The sequence below is a fragment of the Triturus cristatus genome, chromosome 3_2 (assembly GCF_964204655.1).
Source record: "Triturus cristatus chromosome 3_2, aTriCri1.1, whole genome shotgun sequence".
Lineage (NCBI taxonomy): Eukaryota > Metazoa > Chordata > Amphibia > Caudata > Salamandridae > Triturus > Triturus cristatus.
In genome coordinates, this window is record NC_140584.1 from 966236884 (window position 1) to 966260311 (window position 23428).

Genomic DNA, 23428 nt, shown 5'->3' on the forward strand with positions numbered 1-23428 from the left:
GAGGTGCAGAAAGAAGCAAGAGAGATGCAAAAAAGAGGCAAGAGAAATGCAGAAAGAAGCAACAGAGGTGAAGAAAGAGGCAAGAGAAGTACAGAAAGAAGCAAGAGAATTGCAGAAAGAGGCAAGAGAACTGCAGAAAGAGGAAGAGGGGTGCAGAAAGAAGCAACAGAAGACTAGAAAGAAGCAAGAGAGATACAGAAAGAAGCAGGAGATAAAAAAGAGGCAAGAGAGGTGCAGAAAGAGACAACTGAGGTGCAGAAAAAGGCAAGAGAGGTGCAGAAAGAAGCAAGTGAAGTACAGAAAAAAGCAAGAGAGGTGCAGAAAGAAGCAAGAGAAGTACAGAAAAAAGCAATAGAGGTGCAGAAAGAGATAAGAGAGGTGCTGAATTAAGCAAGAGAAGTACACAAAGAAGGAAGTGAGGTACAGAAAGAAGCAAGAGAGGTACAGAAAGAGGCAAGAGAGGTGCAGAAGGAGGCAAGACACAAGGGGACCTCACTGCCCCACCACCAATAGGTGCGTTTGCAGAATGGTGTAAAAAGGGGCGTGGCCTCTGACCACATCTTAGCAATCCTAATGTGTGGGGCTTACCTCTGGAGGTATTTGGTGGGCTAGTTGACTCCCAGGTTCCTTCAGTAGCGGCGGGGACTTCATCCCAACCCAGAGCACGCCAGTAGGGGCATTTACAGAGTAGTGCTGAGAGGGGGCAGGGCCTCCGGTGAGTTGCCGGATTCATTTTTTTTCTATGTTAAGAAGGGGGGGCTGGGTGGCCCCCCTTCCCTTGATCCATTTTGGGCCCAAGTGACCCCATCCCCCAGGCCCGACCCAACTTTTTTAAATATAAAAGGAAAGGGTCCACGTGGCACCCTCCTGATGCCAATTTCAGCCCCGGGACCCCATCCCCAGGGCTGAGCCATTTTATATATTTTTTTCCAAAGGAAGGGGAGCCACCTTGGGGATTTACTCATTCCTTAGACAGCCGGGACGGAAGTACAACCAGCGGAGAGATCGATCAACTTTCAGTTATATCGCCTAATAGCCCTGAAGAAGTCGTGGGTTTGTACCCTGACAAAAACACGTGTTGGCTGGGCAATCGATCTTCATTAAATACAGAGAACACAAGACACTTGGAGTGTTCTCCCTATGTATTACTTGTTTGACTGTTTTTTGTAGTGATTCGCCTAATATTTCACAAAGTCAGCGATGCAGATTTTGCTCTGCAGTTCACAACAACACAGGCATCCTGTATGGAAATTTGTGAACCTTGTGTCTGTTGAGGGGTTCAGGGTTATCCCCCCGCCTGTAGCACCGTATCTCATTTAGAACATGCTCACACTGACGTACACACGAGCAGGCGCCATCGCATACCGTATAAATCCAAACCCTTCTTTCGCATATACCTAAGAGAAATAAACATGTTAACCCCACTGTTACAAATAAACTTTCTCTCTTCTGTCGGCAATGTTTCTAGCCCACAGTTAGCTTCATTTAATGGGAAACATAAGCCTAATAGCCCAACTTGAGACCTGGATTCAAACCACAGGTTTACTTTTATCAGTTCATCCCTCTAGGTTTGGAACAGAAGCCCGAAGATCTCTGCTTGTTCACCGTGGTGAGATCGCTGCTTGTTCACCACAGGGAGATTGCTGGTTGTTCACCACAAACAATGGCTCCTTTATCCCTTGAAGCATGGTTTGTGTTAGCATCACATGCATTATGTAGTTTATGATGCTGGAGTCAAGAGTTGGACCTGGCTCTCTCTGAAGGGTCTCTCCCAACATACTGGAGTCATTTACCATTCCCCCTGCATACAAGGCTAATTCATTGCACAAGTGGTCGAAGCAGCCAGATGCAGGTTTATATAATTCTTTTGATTTTCATCATCTACAATATAGTTGGAGATGTTACAGTCACCTATTTTCACAGGCAATTCCTCAAAAGACCAATCAGAGGAAAAACCACTTAGGCTTAATTTATTGCAGGAGGAATAATTAAGAATAAATATTGATGACAGCGAGAGACTTTCAACAGAGAAGTTAAGATGATTCTTCTGCAATGAAGACTGATCTAACCTCTAACTAGGTATGTTAGAGCAGAAGGTGACTCAGTATATTTATCATACAACTTCTCCCTTCAATAACTTCTCTTAATCTGCTTTTCTACTAAATTCATTCTTAGAGATAACAAGGAATGATTACACAAAGCTTGTCTTCTTTCTACCTTCTCTGCAAGGTCCACAGTCTATAATTTTATCACTATAGGGCAAAACTAGTAATCTATATTTTCCAGGTCTAAGTGGGAAAGTCTCTTTTTACTTAGAAATGTAAAACAAGCATGAGTATCCAGCTTACCCTGCCACCAGACACCCAGAAGCACCTAACAACCTTACTAATTTGCATGCCCCAAGATTCAATCAAGGGTGGAGCCCTAATTAACACAAGCTTGTCTCCCCGGGTTCAAGGCCAAGGTACTCTATCCCTTGCAGAAGCCCAAGGATCAAGGTGAGCTGTTAAAGCGCTTGTGCTTATGGTAAGAGTTGGACCTGGCCATCTCTGAAGGGTCTCTCCCAAGCTTTTTGCCATTACTCTCCACTTTTTTACTCAACTTTTTTTCGTTAGCCTTAGGACTGTGCGCACTTTACCACTGTTAACCAGTCGTAAAATGCTTGTGCTCCACCTCCTAAACATGGTTTTATTGGCTTATACTCAAATGCCATATTTAATTTACTTATAAGTCTCTTATAGAGTGGTATACCATTTAACCAGGGCCTGTAAATTCAATGCTACTAGTGGGCCTCTAGCACTTAATGTGCCACCCATTTAAGTAGCACTTTAAGACATGTCCCAGGCCTGTCACTGCAGCCTGAATGCAACCCCCCTTGCCAAGCCTTAAACCCTCTTTTATAACATGTACAGCACCCCAGAAGTAGGCCTTAGGTAGCCCATAGGGCAGGGTGTTGTGTAATTAAAAGGTTGGACATGTACCTATACGTTTTACATGTCCTAGTAGGGAAAAGCTCGTTTTCACTACTGTGAAGCTTACCCCTCCCATAGAATAACCTTGGGGATTCCTTATTACATTTAATAAGCTGTAATTTCCAATTGGGAAAAGGTACCTATGACTTTTTCGATATCTTTGGAATTATAATGATAAATCCTATTGAATGCTAAAGTCAGGTTTTTTATTACAATTTTGAAAATACCACTTTTAGAAAGTTGCCATTGTTCTGCCCTTAGCCTTTTTGTGCCTGCAGCCTGTCTTGGTATGTATATAGGAACAGTGGTCCCTCACAATATCAATTTCCTTTTGCGATTAACACAGAAATGTAATTACATCCATGCTCATATCCAAATGGATGTTTATACTTGAATATTGGGAATATATATAAACATCAAAGTGGGGCAATTTACAAGGAAAACAAGAAACAAAAGCATGTTGCCAAACTCAGGCTTTTCACATATTGGCCACAGTACAAATAAGTTGTTAGGGTCAAGAAACATATACATTAGCACCATAGCACTTTGTAGTAACAAAATTCTCAATTGTGGCAAGGTGCTAGAGTTGACGACGTTTCGATCCCTTCCTGGGTAATGGGACATTACAATTGATGCCTGAGAAGAATGTCAATTAGTATTCACGATGTGGATCTTGGTAAGGGTGAGTCTGGCACAGCAAAAGGTGGCTTGTGGACTGGCACTGGTGCGCGATCCAGTGTAAGTCGCGATAGGATGGAGATCGGGGACACCGTTGGTCCGGGGTGGATGTCAAGATCTGGGGATTGCATGGTCAATAGCAGGACGAGCGCGGTAGCCAATTGGGGAAACGCGGTGATCTCGCTGTCAGTGTGCCGTGATAAGACAAAGTGAACAGGAAGGTGCAGATGCATGGGGATCGGAGTCCTCTATCAGAGTAGACTACCGGTCTACTCTAGCAGCGACCTTTTCACACTACAAAATCAGTCAATTGTGGGAACCGCCAACGGAAAGCTCCAGTAATGCCCATCCTCGACACTGGCCTGCTCCTCAAGCTACTGCGGCACCCTCCCGTGATGCACTACCTGCTCCTCGTGGCCTCCTACACCACGAACGGGGCTCTTGGTGCTGATTTGAGAAGGTACATTTCAGCTGGACTAATTTGGTGATAGTTGCCGAAAAGCTCTCCATTGCGGTCGGCCTGAACTTGTAACTTTGACATGGTCCAGCGCGACCAGATATCCATAGTTGCCACATTGTGCTTTTTGGTGCTATTTTCAATAAACTTTTTAAAAATTCTAATTCATTAATCCGGTTCTTCTGATTGTTTTTTTGTTTTGGTGTCAAATAATTTATTAAAATGTAATCTATTTTTCTAAATTGGTGTAAGATTTCTCTGTTGTGTTTTTCACTTGTTACTGTTTGCGCGCTGCATAAATACTTCACACGTTGTCTCTAAGTTCAGTCTTAGCTCTTTGTGCCAAGCTACCAAGGGTTAAGCACAGGTTAATTAAGTGTTTTTAGGGGTTTCACCCTGCAGAAGATTGCGGATGTCGCTTGACCAGGGCTGAAACCCGAATCAACCAACAACCTAAATTGGCAAAGTAAGTTTTTCTCCTACCAAGCAAACACCAATGTTCTCTCCTGGTTAAGTTGTAGCACCCAGTAACAATACAATTGATGTTGTGCGTATACCTGCGTCCTGTGCAGATCTAGGTTTTAAAGTCAGATGGGCAGGTCCTCTGAGACAGGCTGAGACACAAGATTTTGCCACATTCAAGGCCAAGACTCTGGCAGATACTCAGACCCAAGGTTCTACCACCCTCCTTAACATACCATACCTACTTAATCTAGTATACCCACCTAGCCTAACCAACCTACTTACCAGACTTAGCTATCTAAAGACCTAAGTACAATACCTGCACATGTGCACTATTACACTAATCAAGTGAATACCTAAGTAACATCTCATTTAATTTAAAATATACAATTGAATTCATTCTCAATTGCATTGTATTTTTATTCTGATGCTATAAACACAAATATGTATTATTACAATTCAAATATCAGGAACAACTAAAAAGATAGGACACATTTAATAATTGCTATATATCAGCTGTTCTTAACCTTTTGACTCCTTTGTATCCCGACTGATTCACTACTGGAAGCCAGAGACCCCAGCCTGAGGAATTTTTACAATTTGAACCCCAAGACGATACACAGAAACATGTATACATCAAAAAATACACAAATTATGAAATATTTTATTTAATTCACAAACAGAAAAACCAACACATCGTAATTTTTATTAGAATATTTGAGCTATCCAAAGTTTGGTTTTACGTCTAAAAGACAAGTGATGAGCTAGACTATTGATTATCACTTTATCTATTTTTCTCCTAATCCATGCTATCTTTTTGTCAGCATATACCAACTCTTCAATTGAGGCCCCCAATCATCCATGCCAGATCCTGTTTGATGCATGTTTGCTGCTTCCATGAATCAAGTTAAGGATACCGACCTAATTGTTAACCTTCAATTTCAAAGTCCTTCACATTTACAGACCAATTTAAAATGTTAAATTTTGCTTTGTTATTTATTAATACTTTTTAGATCTGCTAATATAATTCAGTTTTCTAAGTAGTCGCAGACCCTCGCAGGTCAGCGGATCCCGAGTTAAGAACCACTGCTATACAGAACATAAATAAGATAGGCCTATTGAAATCATTAATGCTCACCATTTCTTCAGGTAACCAACAGGCAATTATAAGGCACTGCCACCTTCACATACTGAGGGGATAAGGAAGTTAATTGAATATCTAGTGCATGGCTGCTGCAGATGCCAAGATGTGCCAGCGCGTTGTAGCTTGCTCTGCGCTCTTCCTCAGTCCCTAAATATGATTTTCCGGCTCGTTTTATATTGGGGTTAGACACCTGGACCACTTATTGGTGCTTCTTGATAAATAGAGTGCCACTTCAGGTTGAGAGCTGGTTAAACAGGTGACAGAAGATAAAATGTTGGTATTGCCTGTTCTCCTAGAGTCCCCTGCTGCTTACTGGATGCAATTATTCCAGTGTGGGTCCCGTTATCCCCAGGAGACCCAGAGAGCTAGTTTCTAACCTGGCACGAAATTTGTGACATAGCTTCATACCAGCCCTTTTGAGGTTGCGCTCCAGGGAGCAAACCATCATGACTAACTGGAGTAGCATCAGCTTCCATATCTGCCTCATCTTCTAGTGGCAGGTAAATATTTCCATCTTCATATACCCTTGACATGCTACTATTTCCGATGCCTGGGTGCTAGCAGAGAGTCCACAGTGGTAATACCATCAAATTCTCCAGCATGCCTTCGTATTCAGGTCTGGGAATGACATTGTGGCCCAGGGATCCCTTCAGAAAGATGATACTGTAAGGCGGGATCAAAGAAAACATCATTCCTATGCTATAGGAGAAGTTAGGGCTGAGCATTTCCCATATTAATACTTGTTCCAAAGCCAATGAGTCTTTCAAATCCATTATCAATATCAAAGGGGTAAACGTTTTCATCAAGGACAACTCCTCCCTGATGGTCTCATGGAAATTGTGTTACTGGGGATTTGACATCTATAGACCTGGAGGAAGTTACTATCATGTCCAGGTAGGCAGTGCTTCCTGTGGTTTGCAGTACCCACAGGGATGTTCCAATTCCAAGGGTTGAGACCAGAGAGTGCTGACTTCCTTGGTGAGCCTGTGTGATTGGTTCCCCTACTCACTATTTGACTCAGACTCCCACATATCTGGTTTGCTCAATGCTTTTGAAGTGATTCAGAACTCAAAGAAATCACATATGATTCAATGTAAAAAATTCAACTTTAAAGGGCCATGTTGAAGACCGCTCTGGGGATGTTTTTCTTTCCTCTTCCCGGGTTCCGATTCTGAGGGCACATTTGTAGGATATTTCAAGTTAGATCTTTGCTCCAACATGTTCATGGATGAGGTCAGGGGAGGACCTGTCAACATTCATATTTGTGGTCTTTTTAGGCCAAACTAGTATTGAAGTCATTAGTACGGCAATACAGTGAAACATAAATCCATGTGTCCTCGATGTTGTGGGTCCGGTGGTGGTTGAAAGGGGATCATCTGCCCTAGAGTAGATCTCTGCCCTACCCTTATGAGGTTGTGACAACTCCTGCCACCAAGATGGTTTGGAGGGCACATTTGGATGGTTCTTTAGCCCAGGGCCTGTGGTCTCCCCAGGAAGCTGAGAGGTCTTCAAATTAGAGTGAGTTGTAAGTTGTCTTGTTTGAAAGATTTTTGCCCTGCAACTTCAAGGGTGAGCCCTTCTGGTTAGGACAGACAATTTGGTCTCAAAATACTACATCAACTGTGAGGGGCAGCAAGTGTTTCCTCCTGTCACATGTGACCACAATTCTAGCTTGGGCAGAAGGCCATTTGTTTTTTAACGAGGTTTTATTGATTTTGCGATTTTACATGCTTATACAAATATGCATTGTCAACATCCTAAAAAACAGTGGGACTCATCCCTGCACAGAATGATTAGAAAGATTGTGACATTACATGGTGGATACTTTATAACATTAGCATAGTGATGCATGACTGTACGTGGTGATGTGTGTAGTCCATAAGGTATGGAATAATAGGAATAGAGAAACATGGAAACCAGAACATGTTAAACAAACCATGGCAGGACTGGTCCTATTGTATAAAGAATGCAAGTGAAGTCAGGTCAAGGGGTGCAGTTAGTGAAAGGACATAGCATGGGTTGCTCGACTTATGATGTATGAGTGTGCCCAAGGCTCAGACAGATGTGGTGGGCCTGCAGACCCATCCGGAGATTGCCGCTGCAATGGTTTTGGGGGGGGGGGGGGAAATGTGAGGTGATATGGATGGCAGTGTCTAAGGTGGCCTGGTGCCATCCTCAATCCATTCTTTTGAAGGAGTAAAGTATCTTGCCCCACAGTGATGTAATAGGGCACCTACAGAGGCCCCTCACCTCAAGCCTCAGTGTGACCGACCCCACCTCAACCCATTGGGTCACCATGGCATGCCACTGAGCCAGTCCGGGCAGTGACATCACCTTCCATCACATGGTGATTGACCTCCTAGGACTGAGTAAGGCTAAATCTAGGAATATGGACTCTAATTTTCCAACCTTTGGGTGCTGATTTAGCCCTAGTATAGAGCCTTCTAGTGGACACAACTCATGATCGCTGGTTGCAGTGGACAGTGTATTTCAGACAGCATTCCAGTAGTGTTAAGTAGCTGGGCAGTCCCAAAACATGTCTGATGTCTGCATGTGGGGTAGGGAAAGCTTGTCAGTTGGGAGAAGCTGTGGACCTGTTGAAAGGCCCCGTCGCGGAACAAATCTTCCATACAAGTGATGCCAGTTATCCCATGCTACTACTACATCTCCTTTCACAGGCAGCCAGAAAACTGTATGCTTGCACGAGGAATTTCTGCCATGTAGGATGTCAAATTAAGAGTTAACATCGGGGCCCTGCAGTAACTGTCATAGGGGATGAGCACCAATTTATTAGAAATGGCAGGCAGGACCGATGGAGAGATAAAGAGCTCACAGGCATGGCCCACTTCAATTAGGCAGTAACTGGACAGCCAGTGCGCAGGGCATTGGAGTTGTGCTGTTAAATATCAGAGCTCAAAATCCAGGGCCCCAGGTATATTTCCTCTGTGGGGAGTTTCATTGTGGATAATGTGACTATGTGCCATCCTTTTTTCCGGATTAAGTATCCTATCATGGCATAGAGGGTGTGAAAGAGACTCTTTGGCACAGCAATTAGAAAGTTAAAAAAGTGATGAAGTAATCTCGGCAACTTCACCATTGTAGCTAATGTGATACGGCACTACACTGTCAGTTGTATAAAGCAGCAGAACGCAATATTCACTTGATGAGAGGATACAGTCCTAATTAAGTTCCCATCAAGTAAGTCTTAATTGGTATAATAAATGTTTATACGATGAGAGGGGAAGGTGGAATTGATTCACGTCACCATGCAGCCGCCCATCGTAATATTCTGTCTGGGGCACCAAGGGTGTAGGGGAACAGGCTTCATTTTGTCCAGTTAAACACCAATCCTGATACCAGCTTGAAAATACGCAGGATGTGTGTGGCAATGTCCACACCTGCACAAATATCTTTAAAGTAAATCAATACGTCATCAGCATAGAGGGACACTATGTGTGTGTGTCATCACCAAACAGTATGCTCCATTGCCTTCCCCTCTGGCACAGGAGGCTTGATTGTCAAAGCAAAAAGGAGGGGGGAGAATGGGCACCCTTGTCATGTGCCTCTTCAAATGGGAAAGTGTTTGGAGGAATTTTTGCTGATTCTGACTATTTCTGTTGGCTGTGTATACAGCAATTTGATTAGTAGCAGCATCCAGTGGCCCCACCCTAGCTTGCATAGCACAGTGAACATATTGTCCCAGTCAAGCATATTAAAAGCTTTCTCTAGGGACGTGCACGCAGTGCCTTTCAAGATGGCCGCCTGAGCTCGGAGCTCTGCACTGCGTGGGGAAATGTAGCTTCAGTGGTTCCAGAGCCGCTCTACTTCTTGAATGGAGACATTCTTGCAGCGGAACATTCCCTGAACATGAAGCTGTCCTGCAAATTCTCTTTCCTGTCTCTGGCTCCATGAAACGTCCAGTGACATCAGTAGCTGTCTTCTGGCTGCCATTTTGTATTCCTCCATGCCTGAAGGAATTCTTTTCAGCTCTGGATTTTTTTATTGAGGTACTGTTTCTCCCTACTTACTCTCTTGAGGCTATTGGGATTTGTTTTTCAGTACTTTTTGGTTTCCTCCATTTATATTTAAAGACTCACATCACTGGGCTATTATATTTTTATTAGAAGGAGATTTTCTTGTATTTCTATGTTCATGCTGGAATGAATGTTTTTATTTAATACAGGGGCAGAAGTAAACATTTATTATATTCAAATAAAAAGCTTACCTCTGGTTTACCTGTGTTGGGTTCTCCCTCGAGCCCCTATGGTTGATTTGCATAATTCCGTCTGTATGGCTCAATCTAACTCTTCAAGACCTGCGTCCGTGTCTACTGCGCCACCAAAAATGCAATCATACTCCTCTGCTAACAAAAGGCTTAAGCAGGACCCTCCTTTTCCGCCGAAATCTGTTTTGCCTGTATCTTTGAACACTGTTTTGGAGGAAATCCGTGCTTTGAGCCCATTTATTGAGGAAATCAATATATGGCTACAAGTTTTGGATACTAAGTGGTCTTCACTCGATTCCAGGGTGTCTGTAGTAGAACAACCGGTCAGTGATTTAGAAGATGTCTCTGCAAGAGTTTTATCTCTAGAGAAGGATGTTCAGCTCTTAAGGAAGTCTGCTGAGGACCTTGAATATAGAATTAAACACAACAACCTTCGCTTGTATGGTCTTCCAGAAGGTGTTGAGGGAAATGACCCTGTGACCTTCTTCACCTCTTTTCTTCTGAAGCTTCTCAACCTCCCTGCGCCAGTCTCTCTGAATATCCAGTTTGCCCACAGATTGGGTCCCCGTCTCTACTCTTCATCTGCTCATTCAAAGCCCCGTGATGTAATCCTCCTATTTTTGAAAAGTACTGACCTTTTACAAGTTTTAAATACAGCCAAACTTAAAAAACAATTAATTTGGTCTAGAGCTAAATTGTTTTTGTCCCAAGACGTTGCCACAGTAACTGCTAAACGACGGAAGGAGTTCCTTGAGCTTAGACCAGCTTTACGTGCATTGGGTGTGTGCTATGGCTTATTTCATCCATGCTTGTTTAAGGTAACATTTCCGAAACGCACCTCTACTTTTGGAATCTATGTGGACCTTCGGAAATTTCTTCATTCACACTCTAAGGCTTCCATGGATACTGCTGGTCCTTTCTGTATAACTTGACTCTTATTTGACAGCCTTTGATAATTTCATGATCATTTCATTCTAATCTTCATTTTTGCTTCCTTTACAGGTTATATTTTGATCTTTATTTTTGTATTAAGTTGTTTCTATTTGGTTTTCTCTTTTCCCATGAGCATTGAAGACCACCCGGACTCCTTACAGATCCGTCCACTGTTCATTTTTGGCTTCTCGACGTGGTGCGTTTCCCTCTGTTGGCTGTGCCGTCTTTACTGTCTGTCACCAGGTCTTGTTTTTGCTTGTTTCCCTTTGAAGGTACGTATCACAGTCCTCAGTTTCTTTTTGACATGTACTGTCTTCCCTTTTTGTCTCACTTATTCCCTTTCCTTCTCTTCTTCTCTAACTCTTCTCTTGCTGATTTTACTGGAGTTTTTCTCTTACATATTCTCTCTCACTATTTTATTAATCTTTTTTCATTACTGTCAATCGTATTGTTTTGTATCGATTTCTATTTCTCTACATTCAGAGTTACATCTTGGAATGGGAAAGGTTTTATTAACACTATAAAGAGGCAGAGAATATTATCCCATTTAGCCTCATACAATCCTGACTTAGTTCTATTGCAAGAAACCCATTTAATGCAGACAAAGGCTTTGAAGCTGAAACAAAATTAGGTTGGTTTAGTCTTAGTGTCTCCTATGACCAATAAGAAAAATTGCATAATTATTCTAAGTCATAAAAAGATTAAATGTTCTGTTATTTCTCAAGACGTGGATTCGGAGGGTAGATGGTTATTATTTAAGTTGCTCATTAATAATATATCTTTAACAGTATTTAATGTTTATGGTCAGACTCAACCGGATTATTCTTTCTGGCCTAATGTAACAAAAAAGTGTATTCAATATAAAAATGATTTTTTTATTGTAGGAGGTGATTGTAACCAGGTTATTGACCCTTTTATTGACCACCAATCCCAAGTTCATTTTATCCCTCACAAGACTCAAACAATTCCATAGTATAATCTCTCAGACACATCTTGTAGATGCCTGGAGAATTTGCAACCCAGATGTAACAGAATGTTCTTTTTTTTTTCTCCTCCACATGGTTCCCTGACCCAATTAGATTACATTTTCCTTTCTAAATCTTTAACTCAGAATCTTATTTCCTCCTCAATTGAACCTATAGTCATCTCTGATCATGCCCCGGTTATTGCTGATTTCGAGTGCCTCATATGCTAACCAAGTCCTCTTGATGGAGGGTTAATAACTCTTTTGCAGGATCCGTTTTTTTCTTCCTCTTTTACTTCCTTTGCTGAGGATTTTTTTTCCTTAAATGCGGATCCAGGTGCTTCCCCTTTATTGATATGGGACGCATTTAAAGCTACTGATCGTGGCTTTATCATAGACTTTGTTTCCAAAAAAAGGAACAATCACTTAACATAAAATTCGATTAGTTAATATTAAATGCCTCAAACATAAATTTTTCACTTTTTCATCTGATTCTGCCTTACAGGAGTTTGTTCGTGCAAAGCTAGATTTTAACAAAATAACTACGGATAATGCCTCATCATAATAGTGATCGTTATTATAGTGGACAAAATAAAGTTGGCAAATTTCTGGCTAATTACCTCACATCTCAGAAAGAGCATGTGTTGCTAGACTCTAATCCCTCATTGGTTGGAAAACATCTTTTCAAAGATCAGGACATTTTAGATGAATTTATGAAATTCCATAAGAATGAACATACTCCGGAATCCCATTCACCTGTCTATTTAATTGATATCTATATTAGTCATGTTTCTCCTCCTTCTCATGTAGATCTTGACTTTGCATCTCTAGAATCTGATTTATCGGTTCTGGAGTTATCTAAATCCTTAAGTCTCTTTAGAAAAGATAAAACTACAGGCCTAGATGGGTTTACGGTGCAATTTTATTTACACTTCTCAAATCTACTTTTATATAACTGGTAAGGCCAAAGGCACTTTTTTAGAAGCTACAAATTATCTAATTCATAAGGATGGTTGTGATCCTAAGCAATGTAAGAATTATCGCCTCATATCCCTGGTAAATGTCGATTATGAATGTTTTGCCAAATTACTCGCTTTACGTCTTGAACCTCTTTTGCCAAATCGAATTGCTCTTGAGCAGTGTGGTTTCGTTAAAGGCAGACTAATTTCCGATAATTCCCAGTTACTATTTAATGTTTTAAACAAGGCTCCAACTGTTTCCCATTCTTTAGCTGCAGTTTCTATTGACGCTGAGAAAACTTTCGATAGGGTATATTGGTCCTTTTTATTTAAAGCTCTTCATTGGCATTGTTTTATCCTAAATTTATTTCTCTTATCTCTTTGCTGTATACGGTTCCTAAAGCTTCTGTCATAGTCAATGGTCTTATCTCTCAATTCTTTCTATCGTAACATGGTGTACGTCAAGGTTGCCCCCTATCTCCTCTTTTATTGATTTTATCGCTTGAACCCTTTCTATCTCATATCCACCAGAATACCTCTATTTCTGGATTTCTTTAGAGGGTGAAAAAATCCCCATACTTATGTTCGCAGATGACACATTGATCCTTTCCAAGACACCGAGTGGTCTCCAGAGAGCTTTAATAATTTTTGAGGAGTTCAGTTCGAGGGGTGGATTGGAGATCAATGTGTCAAAAACAAAAATGATGGCCTTTAATCCACATAGGGCCTTCAAGGGAGACATTAAAATGAACAACCTCCCGTAAGAGCAAGTCAAGGAATTTACATACCTAGGAGTAAACATCCAGAAGGGATTAAATTGGGCTCACCAGGTCGACATAGCATCCTTAAAACACAGGCAATTGGCGGGGGTGCTGCACAAGGATTATAACACTTTATTTTCTAAGACTATTAGCCCGGCAATAGAGATCTATAACATGAAAGTTATTAGCTCTACCCTATACGGTGCTGAGCTTTGGGGGCACGAGAACTTATCTAAGCTCACACTTTCAGAAAATAAGTTCTTTAGAAAAATTACCAACTTGCCACAGAGTACCCCAACATGACCGCTATTGAGTGATCTTGGGAGAAAGCCAATCGCAGATACTTCTAAACTGCGCCTCCTTTTGTACTGGCGTAGACCCTGGTCTACTCCAGAGCTAGATGAGTATGCGGCTGGTTTCTTGGACATAATATGGGTAGAGACATCACACCAAATAAAATGGTTGAGGGAGCTTAGAGCTACCCTTTCGAGTATCGGTATGAACACACTGTGGGTAGATCCTAAAAATTCTACTTTTCCCCCCAAAAAAGTTTTTGAAAGCTAAGTATTAGAAGCGGTCCAGAATAACACACTGAGAAGCTGCGAGTCCTCTTTGCTAACAGGGCTATTCCTGGACAGTAAACCTATTCCCAGGCTGAACAATATTGGAATTTTATTACAAAGCCCCATGACCGGTTTAGGGTGGGTACATTGCCATTAAGAGTCTTTACTAAATGGACCAAAACGGGCAATGACTTGTACCCTGTATGCCAGGATAGCAACAAATCATTGGCCCATCTATTGTTTGTATGCACTGGATATCACGCCCCACGCCGCGTCTGGTTGTCACCAATTAGCAAGCTCCTGAGAACAAGAAGGTCATGTGAAGCTGAAAGAATCCTAAAAACTGATACAATAGAGGCGATCGTCATAGCAATGGCAAAATACCTAGGATGGGCGTGGGCAATAAGAGCACGTTTCCTTAACCAAGCTTGAGATCAAAAGACACAATGTTATGCTGTACTGTTTATCGGGGGGAATCATTTGCCTTTTTAAAAAAACTACCTTGCCTGGAAAGCTATAGATTGTATTACGGTATAACTACAAAGTTTTTATCATACCAATTTTAATACCTTTTTTATACTGTATAAAGTGTTTTATGCTAATTATATTTAAGAATCCAATTGGGCGCGTACCATATTTCATATGATGTTTTTTGTAATTGCTTAATATGTATTTTAAGTGCTTTTATGACCTAATATGTCGAATAAAGCCTATTGGAATGGAATGGATTTCTTTATGGTGATCAACATTTGAAGTTATCTACCTATGTGGATGCTATTTTACTTTTTATATCTCACCCTGAAACTTCTATTCCTCCTTTATTGCAAGAAATCTTTGATTTCTCCTTAGTTTCAAGTTATAAAATCAATTCTGACAAAACAGAAATCCTTCCAATCACCAAATTTTCTCTCAAGCAACATTTTGATTCAACTGATTTCCAATGTAATAATTCTAAAATCAAATACTTAGGCATCTGGTTTAATAATTCCATATCGGATTCAGTTAAAATCAATACGAAGGAAGGGCTAGATCGTATTTCTGAACTGCACTCCTTCTGAAACCCTCTTTTTGTCTCATGGTGGGGTCGTCTTCACTCTATTGAAATGATGATTGCTCCGATTTTGCTGTATATTTTTTCCTAAGATTCCCATTCATATTTCATTTATTTACTTCAAAGAAATTGACTCCCTCCTCCTCTAAATTCCTATGGAATAATAGGGAATCCAGAATTTTCCTGTCACATCTTAGGAAACCTAAATTCAATGGAGGAGTGAATTTTCCCGACTTTCGGCTCCATCACAAAGCCTTCTGTCTTAGACCAGCTTCTAAATGGCTTCTTACTGACTCATCCCCTTTCACAACTTTATAGGTTATCGTTGAACGGTCCCTACTTGAACCTTTTTCCATAAAGGAAGTTCTTGCCTTTATTACAAAAGTCAATGTCACTTCTCTTCCGCTATTCAAACACACATGCTCATTGTTACGGCCTCATTGCCAGTTAAAGATCATTTCTGGGGATTCCTTTCTACAATCTCCTCTTTGGTACAATCGTCTCATCACCCTTAACAATAGACCTCTTAAATGGAAACCCTGGAGACTTAGGGGAATTATTTGGGTCCAAGATATGTTTGATCGTATGACTCCTTGCTTTTTTCCTCAGCTTCAGGATACTGTTAAGTGTCCTTGCTCATTTTGGCATAACTTCTCAATCCTTATGGGAATAATTCTAGATGTTTTTTATACTCTTCCTTCAAATGAATCATACCCACAGAGGATCCGCTTCTCAAAATGTTGGTGGTACTACCCAAAGCATCCCTGATATATAAACATCTTTGCACCCGAAACTCTGACCGTCCTAAATCTAAGTTGGGACTTACCTGGGCGACGGATTTGAGTTGTGTTTGGAGCATCGATTTCTGGAACAAGATCTGGACTAGATCTTTGAAGATCTCTATATCTGCCTCCACCACTCACTCAATCCATGTTTTGTCTATGCCATTGATTATATTTTACTCCCCTGTCCATGACTAACTTTTATGCACACTAATAATAAGGCTTGTTGTTCTTGTGATTTTCCTGTGGTTGATTTGATACATCTCTTGTTCACTTGCCCTGCTCTAGCCTCCTTTTGGAGGAATATTTGGTCTTGTATCTCAGTTATCTTTAATTTGCATATTCCCTTATCAAATGTTATTCTTTTACAGAGAGTGTAACAGAGATGTTAGGATTGTTTTTACATTAAAAGGTTTATTTGATCTGATGTTCGCTTTAGCCTTTCGGCAAATTACACTCAAATGGATATGTTCAACTAAACTTTCAGTTAAGTCCAGGTAGAATAATGTTTTTCATTATCACCGATTGGATGCTTTTGCCTCCTCTTTTAAACCATTTGTAAACAGGGATTTTTTTGGTCACCAAAAACTAATTTTTTTAATAATCTTACATCAATTAATGTATTACGTAATCGTTCTGACTATTTTCAACCTTCTTAGACTGCTACTTTGTCTGCTTTTTCCTCTGCATTATTTTTTATTATTTAATTGTTTTTTGGACCACATTTCTTCTAACCACCATAATACTCAGCCTGCAAAAGATCTTGACATATTGTTGTATGACTACATCGCCCCAGATATCTAGTATCACCATTTTGACGGACCGGTATTCCTGTGTGTCAGTTATATCTGTAAGGCATTGCTCCACCCCAGACAAGAGTATCCCGGGCACTGGACTATCTCATAGTGTGTGTAACATAGTTTCCCTCTGGCCACAGCCACGGAGACTGAGGTAGTTTGTGCCATCCGAACCTACCCAGAAATGCCCTATTCAAGTATGTCCTGTGCAGGATCTTAAATGCACCAAGCGAAAGCCCGCACGTATGGCAGCATCCATTGGCACAGCCAGTGCTTCCATCCACACCCTCACTCAAAAGGACCAAGATCTTCCTCCCATTTTGTTTTAAGATCCACTAGTGGGTCTGGAGTATGGTGTATAATTTTCCCGTAGAGGACAGTTATAGCTTATTGTGGAATTGCTCCTTCGAGAAGAACGTCCCCCAGTGGCAATATGTCTGCCAGTGGAGTATCCTTGGTGGCATGAGTACCTAAGCATGTCACAGTTGAACATACCTGAATGCCTGAGTGGCTAGCAGATCAAACTCCCTTTGAAGGTCCTGCCATGTCTTAGGACCTCCTTCTCCCCCATACATTCCTTAGCCTAATACTGACCAAATCCCAGGCCCTGAAGCCCCTCAAGGTCCCGGTCTCTCGGAGCACATCACTTACCCATAGTGGGTTACCTTTGTTAGGGTCTTATCCCGCTTTAAACATTGTAATGTTCTGTCCCAAGTCTTGAGTACCATCAGGGTGTGTTGTGGAAGCAAGGGACTGCCCAGGGACACCTTTGTACAATGTTGTCTGGTAACCCGCTGGGCCCATTGCATGTCTATCTACCGGTATTGACGGTTCGTCTAAAGAAGCACAGCCCCAGTCTGTAACTAGCTGTAAGTTTAACTATCAAGGAGACCCATTAGTACACCTGCATGTCAGGAAGTGTGATTTCCCCCCTCAGACACCCTTCTGGTCAGTTTCCCTAAAACAATTCTGGCTGGTTTCTCATCCCAGAGTAAAGTTCTCACCTCCGTCTCTATCCATCTGAAGATCTCTGAAGGTATCCAGCAAGGAGTGTTCTGATCCAGCGTTTCTGGGCTCGCAATGTTTATTTCTCCTCTTTGTTTTCCTTTCTGTCATCTACTTACTCTTGGTCCTCCGATGAACCTTTCTTGTCGAACTGAGGGGAAAGGCAGTTAGTCTTTTCTATATCCAACCTAATCAAATATATTTAACAGTGCAACCCATCTGGCTACACAAAGAGGACCAGGAATCAGTAGCCAGGTTTAAGAATATTTATTACAAATTAATAATCAAGTTCAAATAGATCACTCTTAAAATCATGCTATAAAGATACAATATGACAACAGGCAAGCCTAGCCTCCTGAAGCAATTGAGGTGGACCAGTATTAAACAGACAAGCAACTATATAGTTGCTACACAGAACAATAACATTAAGATCTGATGCCCAGAAAACAATCTCTAGTGGTCCTCCCTATATATTGGCAATCTAAATCTTCCAGGTGCAGTCAAAGGCACGGAAATGGTTTGAGTATCTAAGAGCTCAGAATGCAAAGAGCTCCATGTAAAATAAAAGTTAGCATCTCAGAAGCTCAGTCAAGAGTCTCCAGTAGGTCAGTAATAAGTGTTAGCCTAAGCCACACTTAGGGCAGAGGTCAAAGGGAACATAGAAGTTTAGACTTCTCAAAGGCCATTCAAAGGGCAGTTGAGAATCATGAAAGGATCAGCAAGGAGTCAAAAGAAAGTTCTGCATAGAGTCTGCAGAAAGGGGTTCAGTAAAGAAGTCCATAAAGTGTACCCAAGAACGGTCCGAAGCGATCGGGTAAGTTTCAATCCATAGTGAAAAGATGTACGCAATCACTAGGACATATCTCAACCCATTACATGCGTGCATGCCAATAAAGTCAATTTGCATCCTGTTAAAGGGACTTCCTAATCTCCCTATATGACTCATTGTGACTGGTGTTCTCCTGCCTCCATTATGCTGTTTGCACACAACGCAACTGTGACACAAACTTTCAGCTATCAATCTGAACCATGGATTAAACCATGTCTGCCTAAAGAGGCGCACCATTGTGTCTTTTTCTACATGTGCGGGCCACGGTGTCTTGCCATAGGTGGTAAGAGGCTGTCTGACAACACAGGTCTTCTGTCTGCTAAAACCCAAATGTCATCCTCATCTCATTTGACACAACCTTCTCTGACCTACCCTTGCTGTTCTGTTATTGCACTTCTTCCTGTAATCTCTTAACCTCCTCCCAAGTATCAACAGTCGACAACAGATTGCAGTTCGTGACATCTGAACTTTCATTGACGTTTTCCCAATTAAAGATGCAAGAATTTAGTGCACAAAAACGTGCTATCTCATAGGCATATCTGTTGCCACTGTCACGTAATCTGTGACTTGCCTATGAGCAGCACACTTTACTACTGCTATTGCGGATTGGTGACCTCGAAAAGGTAATGAACCTGCGTTGGAACTTAACTGCCCAAAGTCATGAATGACACCAAAGCCAGATGGACTATCAGTGAAAATTGTCACTCTCAGCTGGTCTGAAACCCAACATGCTCTAATAAGGGCAATCGATTCAGCCAATTGTGTTTAAAATACTCCTTGAAGCCAGGAGGCTTCGCCCACACCGGAGACAGTACAGACTGCATTGGCAGCTTTTAAATGTCCATCTTGGTCTGAGGAAATATGAATTTTATGATCAGTTATGTCCCCTATCTTAGACCCCAACGGCTCCATGTACATGCTACAAGTACATGTATGTTCCCTCCAGTTCCAGTTATGAAGACGCAAATACATGTGCGTCCACCGTCAACATGTCCTCTTTCAGATCCGCCATGAATGAGTCGGATATTCCGTTCCTAAGTATGAAAGGCCACCGACTTTATGTGGTTCACTTTCCACGTTTTACAGTTCAGGCGAGTAGGCCCTGAATTCTGTCATCAAGCCTTTTCCTGCCTTCTGCCTCTGAAAGCTCCAGTCCGAGCCCGCATCTGTATCCATGAACTTTGTCCTACTCCCTGCGCGGCTAACGGTGCCTGGTCCGGCCTGTTGCCTGCCAAAAACTGTATTTCACCTTCAAGATTATCTGCTCCGCTCCTCATCCGATGCATTCCTGTCTAGTAATTTAGGTAAACATTCTTCCAGCTACCGAACAAAGGGCCAGGCCTCACTGTCCTCATGCAAGTAATTCATAGCCCCTGTTACTATGGAGGATTCCTGCCCCCTCGCATCTCATGTAGACACTTAGACGCTTGTACACGCACTAACAGTCAGTATAGAATAGATTCCGTCCGAGAGACCTTTCCTTTTGGATAATACAGTTCTTTAAACATAAGATATTAGATATGATTTGGGATTAGGTTGACATGACCCCCCAGACTCCTGTCTCCACATGTAGAGCTAAATGTCAAGTCCCCTTCACCCTCTAGTTGCACGTCAATCACACGTCATGCGGCTGCGCACGCATCTCTGCCAAGTATTTCTGCTGACATTGCAGGATTCTCTTATGGATCCACCCACCTGTGACATCATGTTTAATGACGTTTCTAGTCTACGCCTATGTTTACGCCTTTTTTCATTACGTATGTGTATTATTATCTATATTATCAGCTGTTACGCCTCCTGCATCTGTCTTAATGTAATGCTTTTCATATAAATATCTTTACTTGTCAATAATGTATTGCCTTCCCTTCCTGAACCCTCGTGGTGATGGAATTTGATGCCTATGGTTCGAACCATAATTCCTTGTAAGGAATAAAGCCTTTCAGAACCTCTAATACCACGGATTCTGCCTCTTATTTTTACCGAGTTATTCTTACTAGACTTTACCGCATAAAAAATAGTATCGGTAATTAAATATTTACCACATAAATTGGCGCCCGAACAGGGACACTTTCTCATCTCACGCGCCGGAGGTGCGTTGCAGGCCCGGTCTCCTGCCACAGCTGAACGGACAAAAACGCGTACCTGCAGGATTTCCTGTATCTCCCTCCGGCCAAGCGGGGGTGACTGAGGCTGCGATCAACACCCAGACGAGGCGGTGAGACGTGCGAAGTATCCCGACCAGAGCCTAGCTGAGAGAGCAAGATCCGAGGTATACAGAGGCCCACCAGGTTCCGAAGTTCCGAGTCGAGTCGAGTCCAGTCCGGTCCAGTCCAGTTCAGTTCCGAGGCCTTCCGTTCCGTGCTACCCGGTGAGTACCGTTGCCGGGGAGGCATTTAGACGTGCACATAGGTTGTGCCGGTCAAGACGGGTTTGGGTACACAAATCCGGTCTGCACTGTTTCAGCAGTGTATCTGTACTGTTTAGCAGTATATCTAGTATGTCTTGCATATAATTCAGTATTATCTAGTGTTAGTATTATGTCAGTAACTAGTTTCCTATTAGTTATCATCGTTCGTTAACTGTTAAATGTTAAATGTTTTAATACGTTCTACATATTGTGGTGTGAATGATTGTTCATTATTGTGTTTATTGTATTAAGTGTGTTCAAGATTAAGTAATAAGGTCTAAAAATGCCGCTCTTTTCAAAATTAAGACAGATCAAAACCAGAAAAGGGGTACTCGAAGAAGCTGTTCCTATTCCACCTAGGGACACTCCAGGGTACTTTATGTATCATAAGCATGGCCTAGATGCCGTATTATTTCTTGATTTATGGGTGGACTACACCAAAGATTTACCAGAAAGTCAGAGGTGGCCCGCAGCTGGGACCTGGGATGCAGATTGCATCATGAGAGTAGAAGAAGAATTATGGAAAAAGAAAGCCAGACAGTCACAGAAAGATGCCATTGAATTATGGCGTAAAGAATCATATAGACGTACAGAAAAGGCGCTCAGACAGGAAGAGAAAAGTAGGGAGAATTCGAATAAAGCCCGAGAAAATATATTAATTGAGGAAGGTACCCGAGTAAAAGCAGAACAAGTAGACAGACAAAGAAACACCCTTATGAATGGTATGTATCCTCTTCTGGCCGAAGGGTTACCTCAGGCCACCCCGGAAATACCGAAAGACTTGACACCTCCATTACTCCCGATAAAAGCACATCCCAAAACAGCAAAAGATGTTTTCCTTTCTTCCTATTTAGATGATGTAGCTCCTGAATATGCTAATGTTCCGCCACACACGCCGCCTACCGATGGTGCTCAACGCCAAGATCATCCGTCTGTATCCCCGCAACAACAAACTCCTACGCACATTCCCACAGGTCCATCTGCTTCTACCGCTTTTCCTACATCTACAGTTTCTATCTTACATCCAACAAATCCTTTCGTGCCTAGCACCTCAGACGGTGCGACAGGAGGTACGACAGAAATTTTTGCCACGCCACCCCGAGGAAATAAATTATCCCTTAGAGATTTAGCATACGAACGTACACCCCAACTAGCAACTTCCGACATGTTTAAAGAGCATCTAGTGGATTGTAGATATGATCCTGTGCCCGGTAGACGGGACGGTATGCTGCTGTCATCACTACGTATACGACGAGCTTCAAGGTATTTAGCGATGCTACCAGGAATGGTGGCACATTTAGACAATATATATCACTTTGTCCAATCAGGGCGAGGCCCTGAAAGTATTGACGAAGCCATGGAATACCAGAAAGTGGATGTACAGAGACAACTGTTACGCTTCTTCATAAACTGTGTGATCAGAAACCAAGACAGGCCTGAGGTAGAGCAGAAGGAAATGCAAGTACTTACCAAATGGGGTCAGAATATATCAGAAGGGAAACATGATAGACAGACATGTATAGTAGTTATGTGCCGAAAGATCCGCAAAGAAGTAGAACGAATACATAAAGAAAGATTAGAGACAGACCAACATGAATCAGAGGGAGAGGAGGACGAAGAATCAGAAATGCCCACAGGACACTTAGAGACAATGGCTTATGTAGGTAAAGGAAGATCTTTTAATAATACCAGATGTTTTAATGATCCGATACGTCCGATACGTCCGGAATGTAACAGAAATTTTCAAGCCCCTATGTTAAATATAAGGTCTCCTGAACACCTATTCCAAGCTGCTGATAAATTACTCCGAGACCGAAGGGGGTACCATATGCTCGATTCCAGGGATGAACAAGAATTAGCCAGGTCAGCAGTACAATGGGCTGACAGTCCCGGCAAATACAGTGATGATGCACTAGCACACACGTTTCTGAACCTTACCCCAGACGAACAGCGTTTAGCTGGTATATACATGATTCAACACCTCCTTATATTATATAAAAGCCAACACTCCGATCCTGGACCCCTACCTGACATATTGACAGAATTACTCACGAATAAATGGAGAGGGTCAGGTACTGATTTAATTAAAGAAATTCTAGAATTTCGAAACCAGTATATAGTTTTCGTATGCCCAGAACATGTTCCAGTTCCCACTATGGGAAGAAAAATGTATCACATAGATAGACAGAATCCCTTACGCGAAGTACACCCAATCAGAGGTGAAGATAATACCTTTAAACGCGTGTTTGTGTACACGCCTATAACTAAAATTGAATTATTAGAAATGAAGAAAGTAGTACCCAGCCATGACAAGGATCCAGCAGGTTTCCACCGTGAGATAAAAGACATGTTACTCATGGGAGAGTATACCTACCCCGACATTATGAAAATATTAAAAGTATTAATGCCTGCCGGTATTTACGAGAAACTCAAAGAAAA